Genomic DNA, 18,386 nt, shown 5'->3' on the forward strand with positions numbered 1-18,386 from the left:
AGTGGCAACCCTTGTGAGTCCGGTAATGGCCGATGATGCCTCAGAAATCGTACAAAAAAATGGTTAAAATTTCGCTTACTTCACACAAACGAGAACATCTAGTAGGCGTCCACGCACTAATATTAAGAACAGAAAATAATAAATCGAAAACTTTAAGAGATAATGGTTTAAAATAGCTTATGTATAACAACAGCGGATGCGTAGCCATCATATCCGCCATTACCGAGCACTGGCTGTGACATCAGCATTATCGCTTGATGAGCCTGTACGTATCTTTAGACGCTATACACCTCGGTATCATCATCAATTGCTGTCACACACGAGTTGAGATCTCAGTACCACAAAAGCAGAATATGCCGAAAATTGCGAGGTACTTCGCAGAACAATCTTGGTAAAAACTTTAAGAAAAGTTTTTCATTCTTCAGGAATTCAAAGAATTATTCCAAACCAGAGATCTTCAACCTTTCTCCAGTCGCGAGCACTGCCTGTTCCCCATCATCAATAGAAGAGCACCCTTACGGCAAAGTTTGACATACGAATGCGCGGGCCTTGAATGCAATTTGTACCAGGTGTTTAATTGGAACGTTGAACAAGTACTCGCGAGCACTTGATTGCTCCGAGGGCTTCAGGGAGCATCGTGGTGCTCGCGAGCAATGGGTTGAAGATGCCTGTTCCAAACACTACTATGGAATTTTGAATGCAGAACATTTCTTGCAGATCAGTGCAAACCATTATACTTTTAGCGCCCTCAGTCTTTTTCACTACGTTCAATATAATTTTATCCCCAGGATATTCTAGGCACTCTGTGTCATCATAAATTGCCGTGACACACTGGTTGAAAGCCAGTTCTTTATTACGTTCAATATAATTTTATCCCCTGAAAAATCGAATCTAAATACATTTGGGAAGTACTGACATGAGCATAGGTTTGCAAATGATGTTCTGCGGAACTCTGGGTTTTGCTACAGCTTTTCAACGGTCCTACAGTATCAGCTGCTGTAAAATTTGTCATATTGGCGTGGTAACAAAAATATCTAAGTGGATTCTGTTAGACACTTGAAATAAATGGTAATGCAAGAATTTTTGTAATAACACGTGCACAAAATACGTAATTGCTTATTATAATAATACGCATAACAATAAGAGTTTTAAATAAAAATTTGCTCATACCGGGAAAAAAATTCTCGTATTTTTTTCCTGAACTTATTTTGAGCGCTCTTAAAAAGCGTGAAATTTGTATTGCTATTACAAGGCGAACCAAACACGGCTTGGTGAATGCTCGCACTTATTACTACGTAATTATTTACGCTCATATTAAATTATACTATTACGGCGGGAGTTGATCATTTCTTGGCAGAGAAAAAAATCGGTTATTTAACATTTATACAAACTTCGTCACTTTGACCCAAACACATTTTGAGATTATGATTAAATGAGACTTTATATTCAGATTTCCGATCTGGAGCACCAAAATTTACGAAAGTTCAAACACCAACGCTCGTGCCCATTTCCAACAAAAACATGATAGTTAATTTTCCATCTCCTACATCTCGTTCTAGTGAAAAAAAAGTAAGGCGTTCGAACAAAAAAAAAAATACCTACAAAGATAATTTCCCCCGAGGATTTCCCAAAGTGCCAAAATGACCCGCATTTAGACACGCATGCACGCACAAACGCGGGCCCGAGAAAAACTCACCTCAGTCAAGACTTAATAAAACGATAACCCGAATGTCATTTTATTGTAAACACGCGATAGTAATCAGGATTCTGCAGGAGTTCTAACTAATCTCACGGTCCCGGATAAAGCATTGCAAAAACAAAAAAAACGTCCACATATACAGTGAAACCTTGACATAACGATACTCTGCGAACCAATAAAAAAAAATATCAAAAATATCGTTGTAGAGAGTTTATCGTTATATCTAGAGGTAGCATTATCACCAGACACCGCCATATTTATGCTGCTGTTGGCATCTCTACTGAATTGGCGTTGTTAGTATGCCCATAAAATGCATTTAGTGTTTATTCACGGCAAATTTTTTTAATTGATTAGTTGATGGATAAGATTCTGTTGGTTGTTTCACCCTGTAAAGTAGTTTACTGTACAACACTTTTGTGTAATACATAGAAAGTAGCCTCACGGCAACACTTTATCATTGTAACTTTCAGAGGGTGGATAGCGCAATATACAAAAAACAAAAAGACACGTAATTGACAAATTACAAAAAGCTCTGGGCGCCCCAACAATTTTTTGGCACCAAACATTTCTTCCCCACGAAAAACAGGTAAAAAATAGTATTTCTTTCGACTTTTCCAGTACATGGTGAGCCTTGATTATTGATAGATACGCTGATATCAATTCCAATTTTTTTTTTATTGTCCTCAGGTTACAAAATTTTCTAAAAACCACACATAGTGGTTCTTAGTCGTTATGGCTACCTGACGACTGGGATTTGTCCAGTCCTGCATTAGACTACATGCAATTCCAAACAAGATTTGAAAAAAATACTTCTATTGTTGTAGAGGGATTTACAGTTATATGCGGTATCGTTGCAGCGAGGTTTCACTGTGAATGATAACCCGAATGTCATTTCATTGCAAATACGCGATAGTAACGAGGATTCTGCTAGGGTTTTAATCTCACGGTCACGGATAAAACATTGCAAAAAAAGCGTATAACATATATATGAGATGAATCAAGAACTTATTGTAAATTAGAATGCGTACAGAGAGAGAATACTCTGCTCGCTAGCGATTTCCTTTTCTCCTCTGGACGCACGACCGCGAGAAGAAGCATTTTGCGAAATACGATTTTCAGAACTTTGAACTCTTTCTCTGCCGATGCTGGTTGATTTTCGTAGTCGATTCCCAGAAGGAGAAGAAAAGAAGTCTATAATCTATATAAGAGAGCCCAGCAGAGAGACGAACGCGAGCTGGTAATAACGAGGAAGAAAAAGGAGGCAGAGCGAGTGGGAAAATGGAGGAATGCCAGGAATTCAGGCCATTCTCTGACCGTAGGGCCGTTGGAGAGAAGTACTACAAGAGCTCAGAGGAAAGAAAGAAAGAAAGAAAAAAAAAAAAAAAAAACATGACAAGCAGCAGGCTGCGTACATACAACCAGCATGCAATGCCATTGGGAAAAAAAAGGAGGAAAGGAAAACATCAAGAGAAGTGAGGTGAGGGGGATAGCCTACGCAACGCGCCACGTCATATGGTGGCTGCGTTTTCTTTTCTGCTTGTGCGATTCATTTCGATGGAGGAGCGCGATCTCATGGGTTCCTGATGGATTCTATTCCCTTTAAAAAAAAATGAAGCTAGAGAGCCACCACCCGTATACATACTGCGTGCTTTTCCCAAATACTGGGAGGATTGCCAGAAGCAGGGTCAGCAAATCCAGAGATACCTAAGATTCACTTCCTTCGCTGAGGGCCAGGTAACAGCGAAATGACAAAAACACGGCTGAAGCCAGAAATCGTGAGGTGATGAGACGCAACCTTTAAGACGGTCATCCTATATTTATCGCCTCATAATTTTTATTTTTAAAACATGTTTCAGCACGACGGCTCTGGTTTTCGCAGCTAACTAGTGTGCCTTCTCTTCCGAAATTTCATGACTGTGCATTTCGGGAATTTTTCCTGAACATTATACATTTACAATGCCATCCACACAGAAAATGTTAAACAAAACTTTTTGATGAGTGAAAAAGTACAAGTGAAACGTAAGGGAGGGCGAAGATGGTTCCTCCGACTCTCCACATAACGTTGCATATAAAATGTGCTAAATTCTGGTAAATTAACAAAAGCTTAGTAGAGCGGGCGGAACCCTTGGTAAAACATGTCAAGCTATTGGAGATGAAATTCGAAAAGATGTTAGTATAATTTACCTAATCATATTGAATGAAAAATTGAATGAATACAAATGTGATGAAAAATACAAAAAAATGAATCATACAACGAGTATAAGATCATAATCTACGGATAAAATCAGTTGCAAGATCACAAAATACGTATGCAATCGGAAATCAAACGCTAACACGGAAAGCTGAAAAATGAAGGAAAGAACAGCAAGAATGAGCTTTTCCGTAAGCTTATGCTGTTCTTCCCACATGTCTCCGAATTCGAATCTCTCTGAATATTGCACTTAGAAAGGGGTCATTCAAGTATTACGTCAGCATCGGGAGGGGGTTTCGGATTTGCTGACATTTTATGGAGGGGGGAGGGAGGTTTGAAGGCTGCTTATGTCGTCATCAACCACCCCTTTTTGAAGGTATGAAATATTCTAAGCTGCTGACAAAGGGAGTTCAAAAATGGCTGAAAATCTGCTTACGTAATACTTGAATGAACCCCAAATGTGGAATTTTTTTTCAGTTGGCAACAGAAGAGACTGGGCAACAACTTTCTAATTGGGTTTTGGTGCAGAGAAAGGGGACTTTCCTATGCACTTTGTACTGTATATATTGAACAGGTAAATTTAGTTTTAAAAAAATTAAATCCCATTTGTGATTTAATCATTTCATTTCGGCATTTTTACATTGATTCGTTGTTTGAGTTGAAAGTCAACATAGTAATTGATATTGATCAGAAGAGGGGGGGGGAAACTCGTTTTATCAGCCTTCTAACAAATAGCTAAGATGATCATCCAATTTAGGAAGAAAAAAAAACAGGACAGTGTAATCCGATTCTAAATCGAAGTTCAATCTAAAATAAATTCATATTTTTCGCAGAAATTCACGCTTTCCCCTCGAGAAAATCGCTTCCACGACACAATAATTACCAATCGCGGAAAAAGATGGGAGGAGGGGGGGGGGGAAAGAAATAAAATTCCGCAAATACGTTTATCAATATTATTCTTTTTATTACGAAAAAAAAATTCAAAAGGAATGGATTCAGAAAAAAAAAACCGGCACTCCCTTGTAGGAATAACCACTCCTTTCAACACCATGGGGTGGAAAAAAAAAAGCACACGGCACTTCCATCATCTCATGTATGTACCTGATCAAACTCAAGAAAAAAATAATAGTAATAAATAAAACATAGAATATGGAACTGCCCGGGGAGTGGGGGAAACGTGAGCACGCACGCGAGTTCAAGCTGTGGAATTTCGCCTTCCCATGCGTATATTATATAATACTTACGTCGAAACAAGTGGGAATGGCAAAAAGGGCGCAGCGCCTCTAGAACAAGAGAGAGAGAGAGAGAGAGAAAAGCACGCGCCACATCTCTAGAGATAAAAGAGGTCTAACATCAGAAAGGGGCAAAGTTCATCCAAAAGGCCAACTTCTTGAAGGCGTAAAAAGAAAAAGGTAACAACACACGCGCACTCGTATATACAGTACTATGGATAGAAGGAGAGAGAGATGGTATGTCCGACGTTTTCAACGTTTATAGTTTTGCGTGGAGCCTTTGATGGTTACGAGACTATTACTGGAGGAACCTAAATAAACACATGGATTATTTTTTCATATCACCATCAATGAAACGTTTTGTAGCTTTTGATATTGGAGGGGGGGGGGATCCGGGGGTGGGAGTGTTATGGGTGCTCGAGCACCCACAGTATTTTCTAGCATGGGCGTGAGCATACTAAGGGGTCATTCAAGTATTGCGTCAGCATCGATGGGGGTTCCGATTTGCTGACTTTTGATGACAAGGGGGGAAGGGGAGGATTGGATGATGCTTACGTCATCAACCACCCTTTACGGAGATATGAAATATTCTTAATGGCATCTTATTCGGCGCACCAAAAACGGGAAAAAAAACCTTTCGATAGTTATTGAGCACCTGAATTAACATTCTCCCTATTGATAAGTCCCCTACAGAGCCACTTTAGTGATCTCTAAATGTTTCACGGATCCTTCAAGTGCTCAGAAAATGTGTCACGGATCATTTTACGTAATCTGGTGATGTTCCGCGGGTAACTTGAGTGATGTAGAACCACACTGGGGGGGGGGGGGGCGCTTAAGTGCTCTAAAACTGTGCCACATGTCACTCAAGGGATCTCTAAATGTGTCACGGATCGTTTAAATGTTGGATAACACCAATGTCAACATGCCAATGTAAACCCCATGTTTAATCGTACACCTAGCATTTTATAGGACTCTGATGTGAATATTTTGTGATTTTCTTCCGTGTATTATCTTGTACCCTCTTTCAACAAAAATCTGAACTTTTTCCTGTATAACTTTTTCACAAACGGCATTCAAATATACCAATTTCTTCAATTTTAATGAATTTTTAAACTTGTTCGCGAATTTGCAGGACATCCTATCCTTATTATTAATTGCATGTGAATATTATAAATAAATATAATTCAGTAAGTCCAAATTATGAACTTTCATTGTGAAAAAAGAAAACAAAGGTCCAAGAATCAACGTCACATTCCCTAAAGAAAACGTCATCAAATGTCACAGCTAATGTAAGCGACACACACCAAATACCCTATTTTTATCGTTGGTCAGAGCTGGGGGGAGGGGGGAAAGAGATAAAATTTTTCATGGTCAAAATAATAGTTTGGTTAAAAAAGCGGAACATATCTCTTATCTTGCTTGTATGTCTCTGGTTCGAATCCTAAAGTTCAAGACATAACAAAAACTCAGGAGTAGCAGCTGAAAAAAGAGAACAGCTGCTCACACATAGGAGGAAGAGAGACGTGTGTGTATGTGGACGGACACATTCACACAACGAACAAGAGAGGAACGTTTCGCTCACTTTGGAATGCTGCCATCTGCTTTTCCTCTACAGCACTAGCACATACGCACACATGGCAAATGCACAAGGGGCGTGGGGGGGGGGCTAAATTCCAAAGCAGTTGGAGGAAGAGGGGCGAACGCATATACAGGAAACAGAAATGCAGCATAGAGGTTCTTGGATGAAGAACGTGCGGATGTAACGGACGCACGAAGAGCCCCCATTTTCATAAATTCTTTGCTGCCCGGCTTCATCAATATAGGCCATCGATTTTTATTAGATCAAGCACAATATGGGCTGTATGAAAGCGAATCACAGACCGTGCCAAATGAATCATAGGTAAATCAGTTGGGATCGATTTGGAGCAAAAAAAAGAGAAGTATCCACGCTCATGAAAATTACGGATTAGAATCGCAAACCGATACAAAATTTTATATACTATTGCCATCCCATACATTCATATAAGATCGATTTTTGAAAACTGCCCACATTTTCAAATCTCTGGGTGAATATAGTTAATTTACGTTTTTATATCTATAACATTAATAGGCAAACTTAACATAGTTTTCTTCAACAAAGCTATAAAGAGGTACATAAAAGTGGATTACGGGGAACATGATGACCGCAACATATCTAATTGACACCGTATAACGGGATTCTATGTAGTTGTATTTAAAGCTAAATCAATTTGTCATAAATAAACAAATGGATCAAGCAAGCACATATGCAAAAGTGCACAACTGTGGACAGACACAGCTGGACGCTGGAAATTAAAATTTAATTGATTAAGATGAGAGTGCAAAAATAGAAAAAAAATTCACCCAAAACTCCTATTTTTAAGGTTCGAGTAAACTGGAGTTTTTTTTTAAATAATAAAAATCACCGATGGCTGTTCCTAGCAACCAATCTTGCCAATGACTGACAGATCAATATATATCTACCAACAAGTAGAGAAACCAAGATGAAGACGAGAGCTCAGTGCTCGGTATTTCGCATAAACTGGCATCGTTTGCAGTTGTAGTTAGTAAATAGGCCTACCTTAGTACAGAAAAACAACACTTATCATCTTAGATCATCTATTGGGAGAAATTCATGACAAAATCGAATTGTTTTACAGCCTTTAACAGGCTTATCAGAAATCACTAGGCCCTTCCTCCCCGTAAAACGGCATATATTTCTTTAAGTGTGATTTTTTCCGATTTTTAGCAAGTACAAAGACGGAGATTGGCAAATGTGTTCCAATTGAGAAATCAGCTTTACAAAACATCTGGGCTTGTGATTGCTAAAATGAAAGCCTCTTAAGGCGCGATATTCCATCAATGCCGGGGTTAACCGTTGACGCTGCGTGGGACATATTTCACGTTTTCATTCGATCCACGGGCCATCATGCTATACTACACACGTTACCAAGGAGCACGGCAGGCCAAGCGTTGAAGAAACCCTTTCCCCCCCCCCCCCCCCGGTTTTAGAGGGCTCGACCGATCATGTCAGAGGTCTTCCACTTTTTTCGAATAGCAAACACCGCCTCTACGTATCTCATCAGAACCAGACTCATACAGCAACTGACACCTGAGCAAATGAAAATTATCATAATACAAATCAGTGATTTCCAAACGTTGTGCCGTGAGATAGAGTCCGTCTCGCGTTGCCGGTCGTATTGCATATCGTATTGGCCGAGTGTGTAACCGCCCTTGAAGTTCCGCCGGAAAGCTTTGAGATCGATCTAGCGATGTCACGAGTGACACTTAAAATTATAATCGCATTCTAAAGAAGTTGAAAAAAAAGTAAAAAAAAAAATGTCTGGCTTGAATGAGAGAGATCGATATGTAAATTCCTCACGGGTAAGTGCGGGTTCCCACAGCAATATCTCTGCTTGGTTACTTTCCAGACCAAAACTCTTGAAGAAAGAAATAAAATTCAAAATCTTAACCTCCCAAATGTTTTCGAGTTTGTTTCCACTTCAAAGAATTTTTCTCTTGACTTTTATCAAATATTTTAATATTTCCCTGACTATTTTTCGTTTCTCCGGTTTTCCAGGTAATCGGGCACAATATAGTGTAAGTGCGCTTTGTGGCTCTAAAGAACAACAGTTTAAAAGATGCTTAGATATATAGCAGAATCTCTCTAATAACCGACCATTTTATAACCAAATCTCTCCCTACAAAAGCTTTGAAAAAAAAACCCCGTATTAATCAGTTTTTTTAAGTGGATCGATGTTTTATATAAATGGCCTGATTATATTACTATAGTTCGTATATTTCAGGGCTAGACAAATCGCAGGCGCCATGGTGACTGGAAAATTGGTATTGGCGGCTAAAATTGTCTTTGTGTAGTTACTAAATTGCATGCTGAGAGCAACAAAATTTTTTTGTAATTTGTAGTAGCATATATGCCAACATGAAAGAGGGTCACTACCCTGAAAAAGTCAAAAGAAGCATTATTTTGGACCTTTTTCTTCGGGTAAAAAGTTTTTTGGCGACTAAAAAATTGTTTTGCCGTCTGGATTGTTTTGCGATTTCTCCAGCCCTGGTATAAGTGCAAGGATTTGTAAGAAGTCTCCAATAGACTCTATAGAATGCAATCTTTAATAACAATTCTTAATAGCAATAATTAGCTTGAATATTGATTTTTGATCACGCGCCAATCCCCTATGAAGCGCAATACACATGCGTAACAACTTCAATAAAACACTATTACAAAGTTTTTCTCTAAACTGGCTGATTTGATCCAGTCTTATTACTCAGGCCGGTAGTTAACCAGACGAGAGGCAGCTACGTAAACACCGATGGGTGAAAAGGGGGAGGGGTTTCACCTTCGCTAACTTTCGATGACAAGGCGAGGGTTTTGAATGATGATTACGTAATCAATAGGATGTGGCAATATGAAGTAATTTTATTTAAATCAGAATTGGAAAAAAAAAAATTTAGCATCAGTCGGATCTCGGAACATATATAGCTTTATTCATTTTCAAGAAGTTCTAATACCTCATAGGTAGAGCCAAACACGTAATTATCTAAAATTTTCTGTTAATTGAGCCCTCACGCTATTATAGAACCATACAGACACACACCCCCCTTCTCATCAAGATTCGCCTAATCCATTCTCCTTGGATGATGCTTCCATTTAATGGGATAAGCTAGTTACTAGCTTTCAATATATATATATATTAAGATTCACAGAAAATAATTGAAACATCACGTAAAGGAATTTTTCATCAAAAATACAATTTAAGGAAATTTTTCGAAGTTTATTTCAAAATTTGTTGTGGAGCACGGGGTTCCTATATTCCCCCCCCCCACGTCCTCCTCTGGGAGCGAGGGGGGGGGGGAGTGCACAGCGGAAGCTTTCTTGGTTGGGATCCGTACCAGTTAAGGAGGCTTTGATCCAGCTTACTTAACTTTGGTGGCAAATGGGGCGGGGTGAGGGGGCCCAGAGCACTGCATACTTTTACTGCCAAAGGGAGGGAAGTGGGTCGAAAATGGACGAAATTCTGCTTACGCAATACTTGAGTTACTCTCCCCCCCCCCCACCAATCATCGTTCTGCTGTATATTAAGTACAGTTTGCTTGCATCCAAGTAAAACAACAGATCCGAAATTGGCAAAATAAAATGACCGCCAAAATCACGAATAGTTGCCAATTAAATGAGAACGTGATTCTTACGGAGAGAAAAAAAAATGGAGGGTGAGGAGAAGAAATTGAGGACGTCTATGTCTCCACATGTTATCCGGCATTCCATCGGCTCAGGGTGTAGAGAGGGAGGTAGATCGCGCCTTTTTCATACACAAGCAAGGAAAAAATAAAATAAATAAAAAAGGTTAGTGAAGGAAGCAAGAGGGCAGCTGTTATCATCATCGAAGAAGAACAGAATATAGTGACCCCACCCTCTGCAGGAAAAGATCCAGCCTTCTTCCCTCATCTCAAGAAATATATGGAGAAGGAAAAAAAAATTAAAGGGAGGAGGATACACACGATCAAGAGGTCTTCCCCCGCCACAATAATGTTAAGCTATTCCCCTCCCCACACCAACTAAATTCAAGAACGCAGGACGGTGGCCACCTGCCGTAGTGAAGTGGACCGTCTGGCACGTTGTTCACGTGGCGTCGTCCTTCTTCGAGACGATCACTGTAATTTGATAGCGGGAGGGACGAGAGAGAGAGGTCGGAATTCCTCACGTGCCGAGTGCCCCGTTCCCTCCGCCTACGGCGCCACAACGCATGCCTAATCACGTTCATATATCAACTTTTCCAAAAGGAGGGGGGGAAAAAAACCGAGCAAAGTCAAATATCTCAACGGGAGCTCAAATTGGTCAACATCCACTCATTTCAAAATCTTTTGGGCATTCCCAAACTTTGCGTGCTCAAGGGCGCGTGTTAAGAAGGAAGGGGGTGGGTGGGTGCTTAAGCAAATATTCAAATTTGTTGCGCAAATATGCTACTTCCTTAGTTGCAACATGACAATTTTGTTTGGTCCTTTCCAGGCGTCATAGAAAAGCGTGGCGGGCCCAGATTTCGGACCACTGGGATCAGTAGAGTATGTGTGACTTTCTCAAGGGCGGGGGGCGCTTACTCCATTGGTAGGGATAAACCAGTGTTGACAAATCAGAAAAATTTAGGCGCCAGTCAAATTTAAGAGCCAAGCCTAGTATATTTTCGTAGAAAATTAGAAAATCTAAAGATTTTTTTTTTTTTTTTTTTTACTTTTCCGGGACTCCCTCCCCCCATGTTAGAAGATAAAAATGCAATAATAAAATCTTGTTTCATCCTCAAACTCTGATTTAGGTATCACATGTAGAGAATTTTAGGCACCAATACAGATTTTCTTCTAGTTGCCTCTACTTCACCAAACACCAACTCTGGCCATATCACTATATTGCAATTTACTGCCATTAATGAAATGGGTTGGAAATGAAGGCGCTGTCTATCAGTGGTTGCCTCAAGTTCGTTAGGGAAAATATCTTACCTATATTCTCCCTTGGATTCGAACCCGGCACCGTGACAGCAACCTTCACGGTGGTAGACGAGCATCTTACCACCACGCCACTTTGGTTATATTATTAACACCTCGCACCTCTAGTTGCCTCTAGTCCAGCCCTTTTGCCCGGGCAGTTTTGTTTCAGAATCTAACGTCAAGCAAGTCGGCACTCGGGACTGCATTTCACTCTTGAATGTCATTTCTTATCAATGCGTTGGTGCTTGTTCCTCATATACACATACATACAGGGTGCATAGGTAACAGGGCTCAGGGCATATGACATTTCACCGGGGGACCGTTGGTCCTGCAGCCATACTTCTAATTAAAAAAATTATCCAAATAACGTGTAGTACTCAGATATGTCACTCATGCTGCAAGGGGTTGTTTAGTTATAAAAATAAAAAATTAACTTTTTATGCTGTCAACAAAACCCGCCGTGTGCCCAAAAACCCAGTTAGAAATTTGTTGTCCTGTCTTTTCTTATGACAAATAAAAAAATTCCACGTTTCTAAGTGCAATATTCGCTGAGATATTCGAATTAGAAAAATGGAGGAAAGTTGGGGGAAGGATTAAATGCGGATCAACCGTTTTATATACACCCCTCCCCACAATACAACCAGCCTTCCCGCTCGAAGAGCTTATATCCGCTTATGACCGATAGTAACATATATAAAATATTTATTCGATACCGTCTCAAAAATTTCGAAAACATATGTTATTCTACAATATACTGCAAATTATAGGTACACATTAATTTGTTTCTATTCATATAATCGGGTTGTTCGAACCAAAATGAGCAACCTTGCACTTGTCAACGCTAAAATTAACGACGACTCAATTGATCAATTCAACGCTTTGATAAAATCAACTAATGTAATTTTATCAAATTCTATTTTTAATCTTTATACGTATCAAAAGTTAATACTTGTACAGAGTGACTGAGATAGAATCATCCGATTTTAAAATTATAAAAGGTATTTTTTAAAATCGAAAAAACAATAACAATTAATATGCTATTAGGAAGAGGGAAATGTCTACGTATTATGAACAATAATTGTTAATGGTCGATTTCAAGCGCAGAATCATTATTTTGAAATAAGATGATTCCTTTTCATTTGAATCACACTGTTTATCAAAATCCGGGAACATACACATTTACAGTTACAGGAACTACACTTACAGTTTCATAATAAAACGGAACTGTCAACTAAATATCGAAAATAATTCGACTGCATTCATCACTAATTGCACAAATTAGAACCGAGAGGAAAAAGGCGTTCCGAAAAATGCTTTTGAGGCAGTACATTTGTTAACAAAAAACCAGGACATATGGTCACCCTGTGTATAGGGGTGGCCGATAAATTTCCTGTCAAAAGGAGGTTCACGGTTTAAAAAGTTGAACCACTGCCCCTGGGCTCAAAGGATAGCCCACAGAAAATGCGTATTTTGTTCTTATGAAGTCGTATGTTGTTTACTACATTTTTTAGCCTTCGGTTTGTTTTTGTTTTGCTTTTTTTCCCCATGCAGTATGTTACATTCGAATTATTTTCTAGCTTAAGGGTAGCTTAAGGGTTCTAGCTTTCCCTTATATTTAATCCGCATATTATAACCACAGTGTATGTTATAATAGAAATGAATATGTATTGAAATGGGACAAAATTCGGGGATTACGAAACCGTATTTAACATCCGTGGTATCTTATGAGAGTACTCGACTGTATTTTAGAATCAACAAACTGTACTTTACATGCCTCGTACAGTCCACAGAAAAATTTTGGAAGTGGCTTTGTCGTGGTTTCGCGTCACTAACAAGCCCGGATTCGAACCCCAGTGGTGGTCGGCTGAAGTTTTTAAATTGGGTTCGTGTACGGTTAGTAGTGTATTTTGGAATTTAGTGTGTTGGGAAATATATCCTCCTCAATCCCCGTGTCGCTTGTGGGAGACACACGTGTTGCTTGTCATTGAGACCTCAAAATTAGTTTTAAATTATAAACATTTGGTAGTAACTTATCCACTCAATCTGATGATAGAAAATAATTGTTGGTAGTTTCACAGTTAAAAATAAAAGCGAAAAACGTAAAATTCAAAATGACCTTGAGCACTGCAGGGTATTAAAGTATTCAAAATGAATACAGTACTGTATTACGGTATTTATTACACTCTACAGCAGGGTACATGAAGTGAGGGTCTGACACCGAATCAATCTTTTTTCTATACACTGATATGGAAACAAATTAATAAAGAATTATGAGGCAAAACTGGCGTCATACACTGGTATAACGCCTGTCACTTTCTATCATTTAAAACGTTATGCAGAGAAAGAAAGCAATCAACGAAAGAAATAATATTTACGGCTGTTCTTCAGCCGATCGGTTTACCGTTTCTAACATCCGCGCGTGCATCATTCCAGATAAACTCCCCCAGATCTGAAAAAATGTAAAATTCTTCAGCGTATGGTGTGATTATAGGACACTGTTACATTCTTCTAGTCAGAAATGAGGGCGGCATTTCTCTCGGAAAGTGAGAGCGGTTGCTACAAACCCTCTCCAAATGAATCACCGGAATGAACAACCGGAAGTTCCGCAAATTTCACTAACAAACAACAGTTCGGAGATAAGAACGCCCACTGCTACACACAATCGCAGCAACAAAATGGCAAACAGGATATCCGGAAATTTACTAAAACAAGGGGGGAATCTATATCCACAGTCCGAGAAAAACGTTGAAGTGCGCGCCAATAACCATGAAAAAGGAAAAAAAATCCGGCCATTTTCTGCAGATGACGAGTTTGTCAAAAATAACAAATATTTGATCGAATGTACAAATACATCAAATCAAATGTAGCACACAGTCTCGGGGTTAGCAAAAGAAATGAATTTTAACATAAAGCTGTGCAGTGTCAGTCCGATTTCGAAGCAAAGAAAAGAATCCTTCACTAAAAGAAACATGTCCGAATAGAAGACATGGCTGCATGCATTTAACTCAAAAATTAATGAAAATAACGAGATGACGATGCAGCCGATTTACCCCCCCCCCCCACCCATTTTCGATTTCACTTATTCCCATCAGAATTATCATATATATCAAACATAATTAAAATTCAATTAACTGAATATCTTGTGAGAATTTTTTTCATGGCACGATATTTTTCGAAACGCCGGAATCTTATCATAAACCGCAATAAGTACTTCAAAAAGGGATGCTGAGTAAAATCTATTTGATTGCTTTTTGACCGAAATTCCTGAAGAAAGAAATACAAGGTGGACGAGAAGTTCTGGACACATTTTAGAAAATGACAAATCAACAAATTGACACAAAAGGGTTCGGTTTGCATTGAAATACTTATCATGGAATAGTTTTTTTTTTTTTTGATAGACTAAAAATAAAACTTCAAACTTCACTCATAGGTGGCACTATAAAACGAAAAACTCGACGTAACACATAAAATTCAACAAAGTAGTGCATATTTAATGTTATGACAGTTTGCGTTGCATAAAACTATCACATTTTAATATGAGCACTTTTTTTTAGCTTAGGTTACATATAAAGGAGTGAAAAGGTGCTCATGTTGAAATGTGGTGGCTTTATGTGCCGCAAAAATTAAATTATGCACTGTTTGTGTTGCATCTTATGTATTACGTCGAGTTTTTCATTTTACAGCGCCACCCGTGAGTAAAATTTGAACTTTTTTTAAATTTATCAAAAAAATCTAGACCATAATAAATATTCTAAAATGTATCCATCACTTCTCGTCCAACGTGTATAACTCATAAAATCTTACCCTTCCAAATGTCCCTCCCCCCCCCCCCCGTACAGAAATTCTCCCGCTGACTTCCATCAAAATATTTGCACAATTCCCTGACATTCTAGGTCGCTGGGAACCTCGTCAGCATGGACCATTTTTTTTCTCTTTTGTTTATAAGGTGAGCCATGCGAATAACATTTCTCGAAACTATATACGCATATGGGAAGCTGACAGGGGTCCAGGATCAATCCTATTTTTTGCTTTCCGAAAACACTATAAACTTATTTCAGAAATCACACCCCTCCCCCCACGAAATATTCTGGCTTGGGACCAGCAAAATATATCAAGCTAGGGGGTCCCAGCTGCAAGATGTGAGAGCCATGAAACAACCCATGTATAATATTTAATACAAATACAAGGCCATAACAGGAAAAATGTCCAACGAAGTGGCTGAAAAAAAAAATGCCCATAACAAATTACAAGCATCAATTTGATAAATTACGGATTCTCCCCCAAGTTCCCTTTTAAGAAGTTATGGAAGTAGATGCTCCAAAGATCCAAAGAAGTCTCGGAATGACGGTTTCGCATTCAGAGAAAAAATGTCTGAAATAGTTTGTCGAGCAACCGAAAAATTCCTTTTGCAACCGCAAAAACAATGCAACAACCACAACTCACTGTAATATAAAAAGAACTGATTGAGCCTAGGATATCCGCATTTTTAGGAAAAGAGGGAGGAATACCCTGCCGCAGCATCCGGCCAGCATTATAATCGTTGTAGTGCGCGCAATACACATCACTTAAATTACCCGGTCATAATCTGGAAATTTGTACGAACACGGCGCTTTCCAACGCTTGGATCACGAACGTGACGTATAAGGTGTAACAAAAAGAAAAAGGGGCGGGGGGGGATATCCAGGGATATCAATGGGTTTTAGCTCCATTTAAACCAGGGACTAAACCTTTTTTATATGCTTTTCAGAATCAAAGAAATAATAAATTTTGGAACCTATGTGTCTGTTTCGTTTTCAAAACTGGTGGAACCGGATGCGCAACGAGTGTATTTACGACAGGACAAAGTGGGTTTTGTGCAATCCATGCCGGGAACTCCTACGATCAAAATCGCGACCCATACACCTAAACCAGTATTTCTCAAAGTGTGCGTCGCGGCTCTTAGGAGCGTCGTCAACCTTTGTCGGGGAGTAGCGACGAGCTAGAGATTTCGATTTGTATGCCTATTTGTGGCTTTGAAGTGATTCTTTTATAAGTGTGAAAATAGCTGCTAAACTATTTTGTGCCGCAGTTATATCACGAACTGGGAAAGAGAGCCGCCGGGTGACAAAGGTTTTGAGAACCACTGCCTAAATCAGGGCCGTAACTAGAGGAGGCAATTGCTCCGGGAGGAAAAATTTAGGGGGGGGGGGGCACAGAACAAAGGTGGGAACAAAGAACACAATTACAAAAGTATCGAATTTGCAAGTTGTGGGGGCGGCAAAAATCCTAGTTACGGCCCTGCCTAAACCATTTGCATTCTCCACTTAAATTAGCCAACGGTCCCATACTGACACAATAAGTACGCAAAAGAACATGAAATGCAACAGAATAGGCCCGTCCTACACAGAGTCGTCTTAATAGCATCCTAGGCCCTCGTAAGAAATGATTTTTCTTAGCGCCCCTCCCCCCCTCGTCTGCTTACGAATTTGCATGTTTAATCTCGAAAATCTGGGAAAGATCTTATGATCATGCCCTCCCCCCCCACTGTTCCAGAAGAACCTGGGCTGTGCCCATGCGCTCAGACGCACTTCATGTATTTTTCGTCTGCAGTCTGAAAAGAAACGATTTTTCACGTAGGCCGACTATGCACAGACACGGGGGGGGGGGGGGGCTATAGCCAAAGGCGGAAAGTTTGGAGGGGCGGAAAATTTGAGGAATGAGCGGTGAAGAAAATTATGAGAGAAACGTGGTAAAAAGTTTTATAGTGCACAAGCGATAAACGCCATAAGTCTGCCTCTACCTGTAAAAAAATATAGAGCGAGACACTAGGTCAGTAAGTGACCAACTGCAGGATTTGCAAGCGAGTGAGCAAAGGAGTATGGTTGTTATATTTTATTCTTAAAAAGTATGCAAGCACTTGAAGGATCAAAAGAGGGAGCGAGGGACGAGGTCAATGACAGACCAAAAACAGTGTCTGGGCGTGAGTGACCTTGAGATCAAGGAACTAGGTCAGTGAGTGACTAAAATAGTGTGCAAGCATGTTAATGACCAAAAGAGTTACCAGGAAAGCGAGGTATTATTTCAGTGACCAAAAGAGTGATCTAGAGATCAAGGGACCAGGTTAATGAGCGACCAAAACGTTTTGAAAGCATGTGAATAACCAACAGAGTGACCTAGAAAACGAGCGACCAAGAAATTTGAAAACAAAAACAAAGAATAACTTAGAATTTGTGTGAGCATGTAAAGTGACTAAAACAGTGTGTGAGCATATGAGTGACCTAGAGACAGAGGTGTGTTTACAGTGACGAGGGCCAAGAGGATTACGGCTCAGGACCGTGAGTATGAGTCAGCGAAATTAGACTTGAATGGGAGAAGGGAGACGAAATTTGTATCGTCCACAGGCGGCAAAACCATAAATACACCAAAATGACTATGCAAGTGACTATTCCGCTTCCTGGGTTGAATAACATAAAATCACACTGTACGAAACACTTTTGCATGTGATCGTAATGATAATTACTATGGTGTAATTTACAACGGCCGAAACTTAAAATTTGCAATCGACACGAAATAATAAGTCACACTTATATTGAAGGTATTTGCAATCCTATAGTTAATTTTCTTTCCCAATTTTTGCCTCATTCGGAGCAACCCATACGCGCACACAGAGAGACAGTGAAGTAGGAGAAATATCCATGAATACGTGTGTGTAGTACATATGAGTGAAGGGAATCTCTCTCCCTCCCACGGTTTTAGCAGAAAATAGCTCAACAGA

General features: G+C 39.5%; 1 protein-coding gene across 1 annotated transcript in view; it reads right to left on the reverse strand.

Moving 5' to 3' along the window:
- LOC149077169 (uncharacterized) overlaps window positions 1-18,386 on the reverse strand; it is a 72,548-nt gene that overhangs the window by 13,455 nt on the left and 40,707 nt on the right. The gene's annotated exons all lie outside the window — the stretch shown is intronic.

Source organism: Pholcus phalangioides, unplaced genomic scaffold (genome assembly GCF_987345545.1).
Source record: "Pholcus phalangioides strain wild (caught in Gottingen) unplaced genomic scaffold, Ppha-v1.0 ptg000015l_1, whole genome shotgun sequence".
NCBI lineage: Eukaryota > Metazoa > Arthropoda > Arachnida > Araneae > Pholcidae > Pholcus > Pholcus phalangioides.